The sequence below is a fragment of the Cryptomeria japonica genome, chromosome 3, assembly GCF_030272615.1.
Source record: "Cryptomeria japonica chromosome 3, Sugi_1.0, whole genome shotgun sequence".
Classification (NCBI taxonomy): domain Eukaryota; kingdom Viridiplantae; phylum Streptophyta; class Pinopsida; order Cupressales; family Cupressaceae; genus Cryptomeria; species Cryptomeria japonica.
The window spans coordinates 567,438,503-567,457,789 of record NC_081407.1 but is presented as its reverse complement, the minus strand read 5'-3'; positions in this window follow the sequence as shown (position 1 = coordinate 567,457,789).

Sequence of the window (19,287 nt, the reverse complement as noted above, 5' to 3'; positions counted from 1 at the left end):
TCTGGCAATATCAAGACTCCACCCCGACTTATAATTTTCCTCCACTCACTAACAATGATTTCCTTGAACTCTTCCTTTATTTCACTTTTTACTTCCTCTTGGATTTCTTGGTCTAATCTATCTAGCCTTTGGGCCTTCCTCTCAACAATTGTTCCTTTGTATTCCTCAACCTTTGTTTTCCATACTAACTGCAAAAAGGCTGGGCTTTCTACAAATGCATCATCCTCAAGGAAATTATCACATGCCTCCTTTCTTGCATCTTTTAAGGCTATACCCTGGATATCCAAGGGAGTAAGATCCAACTTTAAATTAGGAGGCAATACAGGAATACCCATCTGCATTTTTGCACTTGTTGTAACAAACATGTCTCCCTCCACCTGAGCTTCATCTTGCCTTGCTAGTGAAAAGGATACAACTAATGGTGAGGGACTTCTATCAGAATATTCAAGATCAATGATCCTGGCTCCTTGAAGAGGCTTAGTTTGTATTTTGGGTAAAGGGTCTGAACTCATAATCTTCTTACCCTTTCTCCTTATCAATCTCCCACTATCATTGATACTATCTTCTTCCTCTTTTCTTCTCTAACTCTTTTGTGTGGAGATTCCTAAACATGCCTCTCTACTATCACACTTCTTGCTTGCTAGGATACAAGATGTTACAAGCTTAATTGTTGTCGGCTATGAACTTTCAAGTCTGGCTAGCTTCTCTCTTAAGACCTTAGTCAATTCATCAAATTTTTTTATAACAAATTCAATGTTGGCATGGAATGGGGAAAACTCCTTTAATGGATCATATTTTGGATCCATCTTCTGAATAGAAACCCATAATTTTCTAAAAAATATCCACTTCTCTTTTCTCCATTCCAACATCGTGGGATCAAATTCATTCCTATTAAGTCCTCAGGAAAATTATGCACATGGGGCAATAGAGATCCTTTTATCCTCCTAAAATTGCAGTAAAGACCCTCAGGATCACTGTTTCTAGCTATACTTACCCCCAAATGGTATGAAGCAAAGAATTTGTCAAAGTGTTCATGTCCTCCTTTTATAATCACAAAGTAAGGGATAATGGTGTAATCCAGGAAGAATGTCCCTTTTCCTTTTCCTTTTAAATCTTTATCTTGAATACATTCAATTTGCCACATCACCTCAACAAAACCCATTCTCAGAGGAACATTGAAGGGTAGCACATGAGGCTGTCTAAAAAAGCCATAGATTCTGATTACAATACTTACAAAGTATGGGATAATATCCCCCCAATTATGTTCAATTTTGGCAAGAGGCACCCTTTCCTTGGGTCTCACAAAATCATGCAATTCTTTAGGAATCCTTGGTGGATAAACTGTCAACCTTTGTTTTAACCTAGAGGCAAAGTTGTTATCAAATCTTATATAGCTAGCCTCTTGTGTATCCCATGACATGTCTGTGCCCCAGAGTTGTATTAGAATCTCCTAATTATCTATTGTCCTTTTGAGGTTCATGGTACCCTCAAAATAATCTACATTCCTTGAAAGGAACATATGCATGAGTAAAAAATACAAGGAGAATTTAACACCAGCAACTTGATTCTTAATATCTAATAACCCCCCATGAATCTTTTCCTCAAGATAAGGGGCAAAGTCAAAAACTACTGTAAAGTCCAGATGCTGTATCTACATAGCCATGTACATAAAATCAGGTGGCATTACTATAATGGGACTAAAACCCAATATTTGGTATAGAGAGAAGAAATTAGTTTGGAAATAAGGAGCGAAAGCACCAATTGGGAATGACGCTTCTGAGCTAGGGCCGATATGATATGCTGTACTTCCTGCTCTAGCTAAATGCATTGGAAGTAAATTCTTTCTAATGAATTCCTTCATCTTGTAATACTCTGCCTTCTGTTCATTTAAATCTACTGGTATCAGGCTAGGGGATGGTTCATACAAATAAAAAATCTCTTGAAATTCCTCCCTTCTGATGGTTAACAGAATCTCCCCATCATTTTCCCTGATAACCCTTGAAATTGGGTCATATCTGTCTGCAACAACCTTGAGTAAATTGACATCCATAAAATCACCTGGTACTACCAACTTGTCCAAGTCATACTATCAAGGACTAGATAGTGGGGAATTTAATTTCCATTGTCCATACCATAATTTGAAAATCTCTAACCCAGTTACCGGTATATTAGCATCCGCCAAGCAGAATGCTTTGTTAGTTAACCCTTCCCCTAGGGTTTTTCCATCCACAAGCCTCTGCCCTTGTTGCTTATCATTTGTAGAAGGCTTTAATTGGTCTAAGAAATCATCATAAATATTTCTTTTCATATAATCTACTTGCCCTAAATGTTTCCATGAGGGAGCCATCTTCTACAACTAGGGCTTTCTACTATATCTCGAAGTTTGGGAAAGAAAACTATGGCCTATTACAAGCTTTTTAAATTTATAGAGTAATTCAAACAGATTTCACTATTTTCTGTCTAGTATCTTAACCCTAGAACAAATTAAATTTTCTTCTTGTAACCTTACACATAGTTTGTAATATCAATTTGTTTCAAGAACATATGGAGAGCTCAGATAAACTTACTACTTTTGTTTCTCCCTAGAGATGACAATTCCATGTCACAGAGGGTTGTTTCAGTTTCCTTCAACAACAAGAAATTCTTCAGAATTGCTATGAAATCTTTTGCGAATGAAAAACCTTTTAAGAGTCTTTTAATTATTGTCTGGGAAAGGACACAAATGTCTCATCTGCCATTAATATTCGCACGAGCAAAACAATGACTCATAACTTTGTATTTAAAAAGTTTGAAAACTAGTCGTCGATCGTCCTCCTAGTTGGCCAATCCAACGATCATCTCCTTGTTGACTCAACACTTGTTCTTTCATCTGTATCAATGGCCCCACAAAATTGTGACAAATCAGCAACACCTCATCTTTCTATCAAACTCCGTCAGTAGCCCCACTATAGGTCTTTCTAGCCAACTCGAGACATGTGGCATCATCCCGCGATGCCACGGTCCGTAACCACCTTGCAACTTCCACTGCGGGAATACAAGGGCCATCTGATCTATTAAAAATTTATTGCCTAGCATACTTCTTGTTGACTCTTCTTGAACTTAAAAATCGAGCACCTTTTACCTCAGGATAAAACATCTTCGTTCATTCTGAGCACATGCAAATTGATGGGACTATTAGTAACTTGACCTTTATCGCTCGAGAATCGGTAACACAAAGTTTTCGACCGGTTACACTGCTAACCTTGTCGGTTTGCACCAATAACACGCGACACAATCTCGTGATTCTACGGTCATTAAAATCATCGCATCTTTGATCGCAGGGGAGCGCTAGTCGTTGGATCTATCCTATCTTTTAGCAAGTAGTCGGTGTAATCATATTTAGGACCTTTTGGACTTAGGAAAATACAATCGCGGGCATAAATATTTAAAAGGGGATTAGTTATAGGAAATTTCATGCAGATGACTTAGGAATAGCATATTTCACGAATCGATTGATCAACATTTAATACTTAGGAAATATAAATGACCCCATGAACGAAAGTAGAACCCTCAACCTTAAGTGAGAAAAAGGTAACAGTAGAATATATTAGGGACCAAAAACTTACTTTCAAACCAAGATTTAATTATAAAAGATAGAACCCCTATAGCCCTAAACCTTGATAATTTGACCAAGGGCAAGAATAAAACTAGGATGACAAAATTTTGCAAGACATAATTTTAGGTTCTATCATGTTCAAAGAGTGCTGAAAGTGCACTCCTTTGTTCATTTTCAGATTTAAATCTTCTTATTGTATTTAGTCATTTTCAATAAAAATGTAAAGAAGGAAAGTTTAATATATATTTCCTTGTGAGCAATGTATTTCAAGAAGAGGAATAAAAATGTATTATTTTCCTTGTTTGTTTATTCAATAGCTTGAAAAAAAGAAAGAAAGGGGTTAAGTTGCAGTATTATATTTCAGTTGTAATATCTAATGAAATAAATAAATGAGTAGCAATATTTTTTATTGAACTACAGATTTATCTCTTATTCTAGTTTGTTGTCTAAATCTAATTAGTATTGAATCTAAACATGCAGTTTTTAAATAGATATGCTTGCACTTAATTTATTTATTTAAATCATTTTTGATGTTTATATGCTAGTGTTAATTTGTTAGTAGTAAGGAAATTTTAAATCAGAATGAAAATTTACATAGAAAATGAACTTCATAGTTAAACATGTGTTTATTCATTATTTGTATGAATACATATTATGGTTAATAAAAACAAAATCAATGTTGTTAAAATAAACTAGTTCTGGAAGAAAATACAGTGAGTTCATCTCTGAGAATATATTTATATTGACCTACACACACACACACACACTGTGGGGCCGCCACGGCTCCACCACAACCGCGACTACCCTTCTTTCTGTCGCCGCCTTTCTTCCCTTCGCTGGCGTGTTTTGGTCTCCGCCGCCTGTGTTAGCACTTCGCCACTGCCTATGTAGTATCATGGCCGCCATGGCTAAGTGCAATTGGCAAACAAAAAAAAAGGAGAGAAGCATTTCAAGTGAAAAACCTAACCCGACTTAGGGTTAGGGAAAGTTAATAAAGAAATAAAAGAGATGGAGATGAGATATCACATCTCATATAATATTTTAGATGAAATCCTAAAAAGGGTTAACTAAAATATAATTTAAAAATTAGGGTTAACTCAAATAGGATATTATATTTTAAAATAAAGTTATTGGGGAAAACCTCATTTAAAATAAAGTAACTTTATAATGCTTTAATGAGTTCATTTTTTTTACAAATAGGCCTTCTCTATTAAGTATAAATATTAAAGTACATATTAATGTGTTCATTTTTATTTAAGAGGGTATTTGTTTTAAAAGGGAGAATTTTAATGGAAAGTTTTTAAATGGATGTTTTATTATATAAGGTGGGTGGGGGGTATTTTAATTGTTGGTGATTTTAAATGATTAATTTATTTATAAGCGGATTTTGAAGTGGGTTCATGTATTTTTAAAAAATTAATGGACTTTTGATCCTATGGATTTATTTAATCCAAGTAGGAAACATTATTAATGAATTAAAGACTATAATGACGTTTTGGATCTTTATATTCATTTGGTCAATTAATTAATTATTAATGCAATGAATTTGTATTATTATTAATTTAATGGATTATGAAATTATTTAAATAATATAAGAAAATAATATTAACACTAAATATAATCAAAATTGAAGATTGCAATTGGGCGAATTAATTAATTATAATGTTGTGTTGACTTTATAGGAATATTTTATTTAGCTTTAATTAACAATGGGTGTTATTAGTAAATTAAAAGGAAATTGAAATGTAATAAATTAGGAATTATTTTCATAGTAAATTAAATGTTTTTTCACCCTTGGAATAATATTTTGTCGCTCACATTAGAGACCCAATTAAATTGGCATTTAGGATATCTTTTTAGTGAAACTAATTGAACTCACATCTAACTAAACGTAGATCACAAGTAATTTAGTGTTATTTAAAAAACAATTGTTGCGTTTTTGCCCAAAAGTTTGGGCACCACATTACTTTCATTATCAGCATATCTAAAAACTATCCTGTCGACTTCACAAGTCATCCCGATGAAGGCTCCACCTTTGAATTTGTTGTGAGTTATCCTGATAGAGGTATTCCAACCTAAAGCATACCATCAGAGTAACCATTCCAATGACCATCCATATGCCTATTTTTGAAATAAGTTATGCTATCGAATCATAGGTGATTCATTATCCCAATCTCATTCATTATACCGATAAGGATTCCTTCTCCATTTTCCTTTTATCACCATAGGTTTCTCTGATATTGATTTCTTCAGTCATGAGTTCATAATCAGGATAATTCTCTTGACACTGTTCCATTTATTTATCATCAGGATAGTTTTAATGATCGGAATCCTGTTGATATGCTATTCCGACTTCGTAATTTATTTCAATGAGCCTGCATAGTACATTCTTTTAAATTTTCTTTTGTCGAGATAAATTACTCTATCAACATTACAAAATACTGCTACTCCACCTTTGGTGGTTACTTTGATAGACATCCATATGCCCTGTTTGGTATAGTTACACCGAAGTAGTGATATCAAGATAGTTTGTTCCATCAGGATCACAAAGAATTGTTGTTCCGTCTTTATTGGTTATTCTGATGGGTAGTCAAGACCTCATGTTCGGTAATACTATCCTGATATTAGTGTCTAACATTGATTTATCAGATTGGAATAGCTATTCTGATATATACATGAAATGTTGATTGGTGGAGGTTATTTTACTAATCTTTCTTGGGTCTATCAAGAATTCTTCATGTAGGACTGAGGCACAATGGAGATAGTATGTAGGGTTTTTATATTGGGTAAAAGAAAACTTTTGTAGCTTCAACCTTTCATCATATTAAATACAAAAGATTGGTGATGATTGACATGCTAGGGATACTAAGTATTGAAATTTTGGGGTTTCAACATGATGATGCTAGGATTATGATTTGATGTGATGTATGTAATGGATATTATCTGACTTTTGTGATGCAAGATGGATGATTTTATATGTTATCTATCATGATGCTAACATGATGCAGGATGCATGTGGATGATATGTATATATGATGTACATGTTTTTTGGATTTTTTTATGTGATGATAATGCGTATGCTTATGTGATGCAAATAAATGTCCTATATGCATGTTTGTGATGTGATAAATATGATATGATTAATGAAATACATTTAAATGAATAACTAAATGTGCCGGGTGATGTAATGAAAACCCTTATTTAGCCACTACAAATAACAAACCAAAATGTGACTAGTTAGGTTGGTTAGTGATGTATGGACTACTTGATGGCTTACCATTCGCGTCAGATATTAATGTTTGAATAAAAATTTAATGGACCTAAAATGACCTAAGAATGCAATGCAATGAGATTATTTTCAAATGTTTTATATTGAATAGAGTGATTATTGATGACTGCAGTGCTACATGAGATACTAATGTTTGAATGGGCTTTAATCAACCTTACACTATTGTGAACCTAAGATGTGCAATTGTGAACATGCATGACATATACATTCCAATAGATAGTCAAGATTGTATGTACTAGCTTGCCTATCTCAAATGCAATGAATAATGCAACTAAATGAACAAAATGATTATGCTACTAAATGAACAAAATGATTATGATTATAAAATAATTAGGAATAAAGTGATAATGAAACTAATGGATAAAATGGTTATGCAACTGAATAATGCAACTAATGACTATGCAACTAAATTGATAATGTAATCAATGATTATTATTTATGCAACTAAATGAATAATGAGACTAGATGGCAAAGAATGAATTTTTTTTTTTGGAATGTGCCAAACATAGTACATCAACAAAGGACTAGAAGAAATCAAGAGAGTGAATAAATTGAGGTCTCCAAAATGCATGGTGGTAGGGTGAAGTTCAAATGATGAGATTGAGATGGGGGGATTTGTTGTGCAAAAATATGGAGAGAAAACCTAGTTTTGATTTTTCCAAGGATAGTCTATGCCACTAATTATAGGAATCAGGATGTTTTGAAAAATCCAAGGCGTGGACCGACTCTCAGACAAACATGAATCTCTTGTACACAAATGTGTAAAAACCATATAGATGTATGTATAGAGCTATAGGTTTGTACATGAGATACCTTCAAACACACCATACCACAAAAGCATACCCTAGTATGCCCCAACTCGTAACATACCAAGATATAGATTGATCCTGGGAGCTGTGGGTAGGAGCAGTCATAGGAAAAAATGATTCAAGTCAAAGAAAACATACCAAATCATGCAAGAAAAATGCACAAGGCCAACTAACATCTCTTACCAAGAGTAGGACTTAGGATCTGTGGATACATCGCCAGATAGGGGAAAAATGCATCTCAATGGGCAGGAGTAACTAATGAAACTAAACAGGTAGTAGAGCAAATGGCATAGACACATGAATGTAGATGTGGTACTTGTTTGCAAAGACTTGATGGAGTACATGTGGATGGACATTTGAATAACATGCAAGTGAAGAAGAAGCACAAGTTTAGGACTTGGGATTAAGCTTAGCATGACAGGTGAAAGCTCGGTTTGATGGGATAGATGCTTAGTTTGATGGGATGAAAGCTAAGTTTGATGGGATGATCCTTATTTATGATTTAGGCAAAGACTCATCATCATATACCCAGGGAGGGGGTAGATAACCACCCTACTAAGGATGGATTGATGGGGATAGTGGGTAGGGCTATTATGGAGGATACTAAAATGAATCATGATGCCTATGGAGGTGTTCAAGAGAACCTTATTCCTTTTCCTTTTCCTACGAAGAGGATGGATGGTAGGATCACTGGATAAATTTTCTAACAGAATGAAGGAGACAAGTGGCATCAAGCAAGGTGGTGGATGTTGTATGAGAAGGTTTATGCAGTGGCGTGGATTAAAGAAATGGCTGGTTGCAAGAAAGCAAGAGGAACACAATAGGAATGCCTTTTTTGTAGAATGAAGGAGACAATTGGCTGTAAGCGAAGTGGGGGGAATGATGGCAGGAGTCATCTTGCATAGATGGCCATTTAAATAGGCTTGTACAATCCTCCTCATTGATAAGGGGCAGGGATGATGCTAGAATATTTAATTTTTATTATGGAATATGAGCATCGAGTAGGATATGTTAGGAAACAGAATCAGGCAAGGGGGGATTTGAGTCTGTACAGATAGACAATGGATCTAGATTATTTTACTTGGTGCCTAAAACCAGGTTTTCACCAAGGTACTTTCCCATAGTGCCAAAAAATCATTTTCACTGATGGACGTATTGATTTTTCTTTACTTTTTACATTTTTTTTTTTTTTTTTTTGTATTTTTGTGCTTTTTTTTTTTTGACTTTTTTCATGTTTTAGACAACCAGTGACCTTTCGAGGACTAGGCATAAAATCTCTTTAGGTGCATGATGTTCATAGGGTCCTCTAAGGGATCTCCTTCAGGAGTAGCCAACTAATATGCCCCTGATCCATACTTTATTGTGATCACATAAGGTCCAAGCCAATTGGGCTTGAACTTGCCTTTCTTCTCGCTTTCTTGAAGGTTTCTCTGATTTTTCATAAGGACAAGATCACCAAATTAAAATTATTGGATTCTAACTTTCTTGTTGTAGCTCAAGCATAAGAATTTTGATATACCCAAAGATGGTTCAAGGCCTTGAGGTACCTTTCATCCAACAATTCTAGCTCTTGCAACTTGGAAACTCTATATTCCTCATCACGGAGGATATCGTGTAGTGACACCCTTAGGGAGGGGATCTCGATCTCAAGAGGGAGGACAACTTCAGAGCCAAAAACAAGGGAATATGGAGTGGAGCCTGTGGGTGTGCGGATGGAGGTGCGGTCTTTTTAAGGATTTTAATTAGGGTTTTATTAGAAGCCTTAGCTTGAACGTTACCTTGCGAGTAATACAGAGTGGAGAAGCGGTGTTGGATATCAAACTTCTGATAGAGTTCTTTAACATCTTGATTTTTGAAGGGTCTGTCATTATTTGTGATGATAACTTTGTGGATTCTATAGTGGCAGATCAAGTAGTTCAGAATGAATTTAGAAATCTGCTTCCTAGTGGTGAAGGTAAGAGGAATATCCTCCACCCACTTGGTGAAGTATTCAGTGGCGACAATGATGAATTTATGACTATTGGAGGATGTGGGGTGGATTTTTCCAATGAGATCAAGCCCCCATTATGAGAAGGGCCAAGGTGTGATAAAAGGCTACAAACCTTGTGATGGAGCATGAATTTTGTTGCCATGCTTTTGACAATGGATACATTTCTTCACATAATTATATGCATCTCTTCCATTGTAGGCTAGTAGTATCCCATTCATAAGATTTTTAGCCAAAGTGAGACCACTTGAGTGTGCCCCACAGATACCCTTGTGCACTTTGCATAATTCCCATTCAATTTCTTATCTGTGTAGACACCTTAGGAGGGAATCATCAAAATGCCTTTGGAATAGGATATCTCCAAGGATGGTGTAACAAGCGCAACAACAGATGAAGGTTTGTTGTTGGGTTTTGGTAAGGTGGAGAGGGATAACGTTGTCTCTTAGGTAAATGAAGGTTTCTTGATACCAAGGAGATTTGGGACCAATGATTACACACACCATTTCAGACTTAGGTAGATCATATGCCAGTATGAAGAGTTGCTCGACCAAAAACTCACATCTTTGACTATGTGCCAACATCTGAAGGAGGGAGCCAATAGTAGCCATCGCATCTGCAACCCTATCATTTGTACGTGGAATCTGCTCAAACTGGATTGTCTTGAAGTATTTCTTTAGGTCTTCTACCATGCTCCAATAGGAAAGAAGCTTGTCATATTTTGTTTGATACTCATCATTGACTTGTTTAATGACAAGTTGGGAATCACCATAAGAATGTAATTCCAATATCTTCCATTGGATGGCCAAATGGAGTCCAGTGATTAGTGCCTCATATTCTGCAATATTATTGGTGCATGAAAATGCTATCTCATATGATTTAGGGATGCAATCTCCATATGGTGTGATTAATAATATGCTTGCCCCCGATCCGTTCTATGTGTAGGAACCATCAAAATATAACTGCCATGTGGAAGATGCGGTGACAGTCATTATGGACTCATCAAGGAATTCTATGAGGATGGGGTGGTCACCTTGAAGTGGAGCATCTTATAGTTTATTTGCTATCACTTGTCCTTTTATCACCTTTCTATCCACATACTCAATGTCAAACTCACTCCGTAACATGACCCATTTAGCAGTTCTTCTTGTGAGTGCAACCTTTGATAAGAGGTGCTTGAGAGGGTCAATTTTAGAAATCAATTTTGTTTTGTTGTTAAGCATGTAATGCCAAAGATTTTGAGTACTAAAGAAAAGTTCCAAGCATGCTCTTTCAATAGGGGTATGATTGAGCTCATACCTTACTAATGTGTGATTGATATAGTATATAGCATGCTCTTTTCCTTGATCATTTGTTTATGCTAGTAGTGCCTTGAGTGCCACTGTGGTTGTTGATATATACAAAAGGAGTGGCTATCTTGGAATAGGAGGCATAAGGACTGGAGGTGATGCTAGGTATTCCTTGCATTTCTCAAAATACTTCTAACATAGGCAATCCCATTTGAATTTGGTATCCTTGTGTAGTAAGTGTGCAAACGAGTGGCACTTATCTGCGAGTTTTGAAATGAAGCATTTGATAGATAAGAGATTTCCTTGAAGGATGCGTAGCTATTTGAGAGTCTTCTAGGGAGGCATTTTCATGATGGCTTTCACCTTTGCAGGATCAACTTCTATGCCTCTGTGAGAAACAATGAAACCAATAAGTTTCCTAGATATAACACCAAAGACATTTATTAGGATTTAGGCACATCTAATAATATTCCAATCTCTCAAAGGTCTACCTTAGGATAGGAATATGTTCATCTCTTGTCTTGGATTTTCCTAGGAGATCGTCCACATAATCTTCCATGATTTTGTGCAAAAGGTCATGGAAGATGGTTGACATTGCTCATTGATATGTTTCTCCAACATTTTTGAGACCAAAAGGCATGACTTGGTAACAAAAGGTGCCCCAAGGTATTGTGAATGTCATTTTGTGTTGGTCCTCTTCTTCTATCCTAATTTGATTGTATCAAGAAAATCCATCCATAAGTGACAACATTTCATGTCCCGCCATGAGGTCTACGATCATGTCTATGTTGGGAAGCCAAAAATCATCCTTATGACATGCTTTATTGAAATCCCAAAAAATTGTACAAATTCGGATGCCCCCAGTAGCTTTTCTAGCATGGACAATGTTGGATACCCACTCAAGATAATCTATTGGTTTTATGAATCTAGCATTCAACATCTTTTGAAGTTTTGCCTTGATGAGAAGTGGGATATGCAGATGTATTTTGGGTAATTTCTACTTCACAGGTTTGGCATCTGGACAAACAACAAGATTGTGGACTACTAAGTTTCGATCAAGGCCTGACATGTCAACATATGACCAAGAAAAGTTAATCTTTATTTCTATGAGAAAATTGATGATGTTTTGTTTTTCTTGATCCGATAGATACTTGGCAATGAGCACATTCTTACGAGTATCTTTAGTACCCACGTTGATAGTATATGTTTCCTTTATAACAAGGGTTGACCTATCATGTTGTGGTGGAACCATGGTAGGGAGGTCAAGTCCCTCATCCTCAAGTACTCGATTCATGTTTTCACTAGAGGATATGCCCTTTATTTTTACTTTTTCCTTATCCATAGGTGCGTCAGGAAGGTTTTCACCTAAGGAATCATAATTTTTCTTTTTATTCTTTTTTGTGACTAAGGGCATTGACCTGACTACTAAACTATCATTCATCATGTAATTGGATCCCATGGACTCTTTTGTAGTCCTCCAAGTTGTACATAGTCAGGAGAGTCATGAGAGCATTGTCATCGACACATACGTCCAAAGCATGTTTTCCTCGTTGGTACCAGTCTATAAGATCAAGATGGATAAGTTGCAGCTCATAGGGAGTGGAAGGGATTATAGGGGTGATGGTGTTGATATGGGTGTCAAAGAAGATGTACACCATTTTGATATTCAAAAGGTATTTCATGAAATTCCTCTTCGTTAGTCTTTGACATCCAAAGGAGGGTCTGAAGGGGCACCAACGATAGTGATCTTAGGGATTGGAGCATAACCCAAGCCCTTGTTATGTTTGTATGAGATGGGACTTATTGGTGCTTTGATTCTTTTCTCTTCTGATCCCAAGCCATGTCCTTTGTAACCCATCTTATCCACTATAGCTAATGCTTTTGGGTACATTTTCTTGGGAATCTTTGCTGGTTCTTCATCCTCTTCACAATATAACCAAGAGGAAACATTTGTCTCTAGACTTTCTTCATCAAGTGGGCCCTACTATTTGAAGGTGGTGTCTTTGGATTTCACAATGGATTTCTGGTCCTTTTTTATATCTTTGGGATTACCGAATGACTTGGGAGACAATGATAGTTTTCCCACATATAGGACATCCTCAAGTTTATATTCTCTACAACCATCATCTACAATTTTGACCTTAGGTTCTGGTTGAGATGAAGTGGAGGTAACTTTGGATGAATCAGATGGAGGAGGTGGAGTGGGTCTGTTAAGCAGATAGTGGTATGGATGCTTCCCCTGTAGAAGTTTGCAATACTGAAAAGGTTGTGGATCACCCTTGATAGTGATCTCTCTGCCATTGAAGGGGAATTTAAGGCATTGATGATAGGTAGAGGGAACAACTTGAAGGGAATGAATCCATGAACGATCGAGGAGGATGTTGTAAGGGAGGTCAAGATCCAAGACTTGGCAAGTGGTTTCAACTATTGTAGGGCCCACTTCAAGAGGTAAAGTTATCGTGCCTTGGAAACTCTTTCTGCATCATATAGGATTTTATTGTAATACGACCTGATGGGTTAACCAGCTCCTCAGAAAGTCCCAGTTTCTTTATTAACTTGTATGTATATAGATTGAGTCTAGATCCACCGTCTATTAGGATCCATTTAACCTTGTGCTTCTGGATGATAGCTTCAATGTGAAATGGTTTATTATGATCGTCATTGGGGGAGCATCATTGGAGGTGAAAACAAGGTGGTGTTGGGCGATGAGGTTTCTGATAAGAGCTTGAAACTGAGCAACATTTATGTTGTTGGGGACACATGATTCAAGAAAATCTTGTTCCAAAATCTCCTTGTGAATGAGAGAGGTCTTAAGGAGCTCTAGGATGGAAATTTGTGCATGAGTCTTTCTGAGGTGATCTAGAAGGTCATATCGGTGGGTGGATGAAGTTGGGGGAGGATTGGGTGGGGGGGGAGCTCCATGGGTAGTTATCCTTCCATGGCGAGTGGTTACATTACAATTATTCTAAGAATGGAAAGTGGAGGGGGTGACACTTTGAACAACTATTTTGGCAGGGTTGGGCATGCTTTCCGGTTGTGAAGAGGGAGGACCACCTTGAATAATGACCCTAGGTTTGTTTTGGGAAGGGGGAGGGTTAGCTCCATGGATAGTGATGACGTTGACATGGTTATCTGCAGGCTCTATATGACCCACCAAGGTGTCAAAGATGGATATATAATTAGCATAATTATAGTGGAAAACATTAGATGATGAGGCCTTTCCTTTGTTGTGCTTCAGGAAGGGTTATTGGTACATCTTGAGTTTGTCATTATTATTACTAGATTTTTCTATTGCTACCTCAATATCATCCTTATCAATGAGATCTTGGATATAATTATTTAGTTTCATACACTTTCATGTACCATTGTCATTGATGTGGTGATACTCATAGTACTCATTCTCATTATACCACCTAGGTTTGTGTTGATTAGGATCAAATGGGTGGGTTATCGGGAAGACAATTGCACTAACTTGGACAAGTTTTTGGAATACAACCTCAATATTCTTAGCAAGAGGAGTATACTCCCTTGGAGTCTGATTATTAGATCATGGTGGTCACCCCTGGATTAAGATGTTGTTGGGGGGTCTTTGAGATTGACTTTGATTGCTTTGCCAATTGTTGAATTGATTGCTAGTGGTGGTGGGTTTAGGAGGAGCAACCATAGTTTGAACCCGCTTTGCATTAGTGACACCATCATTGAGTATGTTCTGGTTTTTGGACCAAAATTTTGGTTTATCATTGTTATAAGAGGAAGTATTTTGATTTGATTTCTGATAATGTTTTAGAGTGCCTTCCTCTAACTAGACATGTTCAAGGGCCAAGCCCTTGTCAGTCAACTTTTGGAAAGATTTTATACACTGAGCTGTTAAGGGTTTTGATAGTTTGGGTACCAAATTCTTTTGAAATAATTCAATTTGGTGTGGGTCTGGCATATCTTACTAGAAATTTTTGATAAGATGTCACCATCTTTGCAAGAAGCTGGCGAAAGTTTCTCCGGGCCTTTGTTTTTTGTTACATAGGTCCATCATGGAAATGTCATTGGCGATATTATAAGCATAGGCCATGAAATTTCCTACCAAGTCCGAGAAGGAAGTAATAGAACCTCGATGTATGGATGAGAACCACGCAAGGGCATCTCCTGTAAGACTTTTAGAAAAAGTCTGCTAAGGTACAAATCACTATAGGAGACCTCTTGACATAAGATGTGAAACTCACGTACGTAGTCTCGAGGGTCACCCTTTCCTTCATACTTTGTGAAGTTAGGCATCTCAAACCTTGGCGGGTAAGGTGTGATTGACATTGATGGATCATAAGGGAAAGGACAAAATTCCTTGAATGAGTATGCTTTTATTTTGTTAGTCCCTTCATGTTTTTGATGATGTTATTCATGTCCTAAATTTCTTTGATTAGATCATGTTGTGGATCTTGGCCATGATGGATCATGTTTTCTCTGAGCATCTCGTGATTCATGGATGACACACCACCACCACTAATATATTGGTAAGACGGAGAAATGGGGATTTGAGATGTAATGACCAATGTGATAGGGACTTGAGAGGTGATGATTAGATGCGACCCACGGGTTATTGTGGCATGAGCAAGAGAAGCATTGATGAATTTAGTGGTATTGTTGAGGGGAATAGAAGTTTGAGGAACAAAGGCATTTGGGCAAATGGAGGAAGATGGGATAGAAGCATGCTGAAGAATAGACGTGATCGGGTTAGATAATGACATAGATGCTAGAAAAGAAGAGGAAGTGGTGCAGGAGCACCTACCTATGAAGGCATGAGCCAAGAACAAGATGATTTTATATTAGCTAGAAGAAATGTAATAAGACCCTATGGGTCCTTTTTGTAATTCAATGTCCTAGGAGTGTGACAAGTTTGGCCATAATTGGGACAAATTGTCATCTAGGGTTTGGTAGAGAAAATTGAGTCAATAAGGGTCACAATGGTCTAAATTGAGGGATCAAGTGACCATAAGTCTATATGAGTCATTTTTGATGTTTAGAATCAACTGCAAGATTCAAGGTAAGGTTTGTAAGTTGTCATAGATTCAGGATCTACTAATAACATTGTATCTTTGGAAATAGTAAACAAGTTGAACTTGGAGAGAATACCCCATAGTTGTCCATATAGAGTCAATTGGTTGAACAAAGGGCAACACATACTCATCAATGAACAAGCATGGGTAGAGTTCAGTATTGGGGGGTATAAGGATAAAATTTTGTGTGACATCCTTCCAATGGATGCTTGCCATCTTTTGCTTGGAAGACCATGGCAGTTTGATAGAAAGGCTCATCATGATGGAGAAAAGAATGCTTACTCTTTCCAAAAGGATGGTGTGACCTTTAGGATACAGTCAGTGGTAGAAGGGGATCCACAACATGTAGGATCTAGTGTGATGATGTGGGAGAAAAAGAATTCCTTGATACACTAAAGGAGGAAGGTGGAGTAGGTTTTTATTTGATTGTGAAGCCCAAGGAAGAAAGGAAGAAGAGTGTGATTGAGGTTGGACCTAAGGAGGTCAGGGAACTACTAGACCGGTACAAAGGAGTGGTTGCAGAAGACATACCGAACTCCCTGCCACCTATAAAAGATATTGGTCATCAGATTAACCTCATACCTAGAGCAGTACTTCCCAACAAGGAAACATATAAAATGACCCCACAATAGAATGAAGAGATAGCTAGGCAAATTCAAGAGCTCCTAGATAAAGGGATGATAAGAAAGAGCCTTAGCCCATGTGCAGTGCCTACTTTTTTAGCCCCAAAGAAGGATGGGAAATGAAGGCTTTGTACTAATTCTAGGGCTATCAATTGGATAACCATCATATATAGGTTTCCTATTAAAAGGATAGAGGACCTAATGGATTATTTAGGGGGAGCTACCTATTTCTCTAAAATTTATCTCAAGAGTGGGTACCATCAGATAAGGATAAGAGAGGGGGATGAATAGAAGACTGCATTTAAAACCAATGAAGGGTTGCATGAATGGCTTGTGATGCCTTTTGGTATTCTAAATTCTCCTAGAACCTTTATGAGACTAATGAATGAAGTGTTGCAGGAGTTTATAGGGAAATTTGTGGTAGTTTACCTTGATGATATATTGGTGTTCAGTAAGAAAAAGGAGGAGCACTTAAAACACTTGGAGGTAGTCTTGAAGCGGCTGTAGGAGAAGAAGTTGATGATAAATTTAGAAAAGCATGACTTCATGAAGCAAGAGTTGGTGTACTTAGGCTTTGTCATCTCTAAGGGTGATCTGAAGATGGATTCTTCCAAGGTAGAGGCTATTCTGAACTAGCCTACACCTAAGACAATCGAAGAGGGAAGAAGTTTTCATGGTTTGGCAACATTTATAGGAAATTCATTAGAATTTATAGTGATATTTGTGCACCTATGTTGGAAACCATCAAGGGTGGTGGTAAGGTGAAGTTTGTTAGGATCAAAGAAGCAGATAAGAGATTTGAGTGTTTAAAACAGAAAGTTGGTAAGTACCCAGTCCTAGTATTTTCAGATTTCAGTAAGGTCTTCACCATTGAATGCGATGCAAGTGGTTTGGCTATAGGAGTAGTATTGAGCCAAGAGGGGAGACTGGTGGCCTTTTTTAGTGAAAACTAAATGAAGCAAAGAGGATGTATTCCTCATAGGATTTAGAGCTGTATGCTATGGTACAAGCTCTAAAAAAGTGGAGGCATTACTTGCTTCCTAAGGAGTTTATTGTGTATACTGATAATCATGCTTTTAGTTTTTTGAATGGATAGGAGAAACTCAGTCATAGACATATGAAATGGGTTGAAAGTCTTCAAGCATACACCTTCATCATCAAGCACAAGAAAAGGGTATCCAATAAGGTTGTAGATGCTCTAAGTAGGAGGGTGTTGACAGTGCAAGAAGTGAAGTTGTAGAGTATCGATGTTGAAGCACTCAAAGGATTATATGAAGAGGACCAAGATTTCAAGGAGGTTGCCCAAGGGAATCCATAACAAGTTGATGATGAGAAGAATTGGACCTTGTAAAATTTTGTCTAAATATGGTCCTAATGCTTACAAAATTGAACTCCCTGATGATATTGCTATTTCACCTATATCTAATGTTTTTGATCTAACATTGTATAAGAGTCCTACTATAAGAGAATGTGTAGGTGAATCTATTCAAGAAAGTAAGGAATGGATAAAACACTTACCACCTAAGGAACTGCCTAAGATGGAGTGCATTTTGGATAGCAGGGAGGCCAAGAAAACAAGGCACAAGACCTATTCTGAACACTTAGTTAAATGGCAGGGCCTTCCTAAATCAGAAGCTATCTGGATGCTAGAGGAAGATATCCAAAAGCAGTGTGGTGATTTGCAACAGTTAGTCTCTAAGAGGACTTGAGACAAATTTCACCCGGGGAGTATGGTGCAAGAGCACCTACCTATGAAGGCATGAGCCAGGAACAAGATGATTTTCTATTATTTAGAAGAAATGTACTAAGACCCTATGGGTCCTTTTTGTAATTCAATATCCTAGTAGTGTGACAAGTTTGTCCATGTTTGGATCAAATTGTCATCTAGGGTTTGGTAGAGCAAATTGAGTCAATAAGGGTCACAATGGTCTAAATTGAGGGATCAAGTGACCATAAGTCTATTTTTGTCATTTTTGATGTTTTAGAATCAAATGTAATTATTTTGGGGGACTATGACAGTCTAGAGTCTAAGTTGGTTGAATTATGCAAAAGTTGTCATATTGTCAATTTGTTGTCATGACAACTTTGCACTTTTTTAAAATCGGGATTCTCCAACAGCCAGTCAGTTTGAAAAATATTTGGAGGAAGATGTTTTCATTTGGGAGATATCTTTAAAGGCCCCAAACACCGAATAATGTATGTTGGTTGTGTTGGTCGATTTGGAAAGAAATTGAAGCATCAAGAACTGTTGGAAAATCAAAAAAGCCATCTAATTTATCTTGATTGCATACTGAAGGTGGATTGGTAAGAATGCTCATGTAATAGATCCTATAACTATATTTTTTTACCTTTGCGTTGCTTTCAGTGTGAAGTCTTGAAGTGATCATTGCCCATTCTACAAGCAAATCTCTACTGGGTAGCCTAAACCCTTAAACCCCTAGGGTTTGACTGTAATAATGGGTTTTGGCCTATCAATCCTTAACTAAACACTCTGCCATTATAGGAGATGATAGGCCACTATATTATATGTCAGTACCCAAATCCATTAAGAGGATACAATAGGGTGAAGAGGATGGAGAACTAATCCTAGGTCTAGCATCTCTATGTGACATATTGGTTTGATGGGTGCAGTGCATGAGAATTGAGTGGTAGA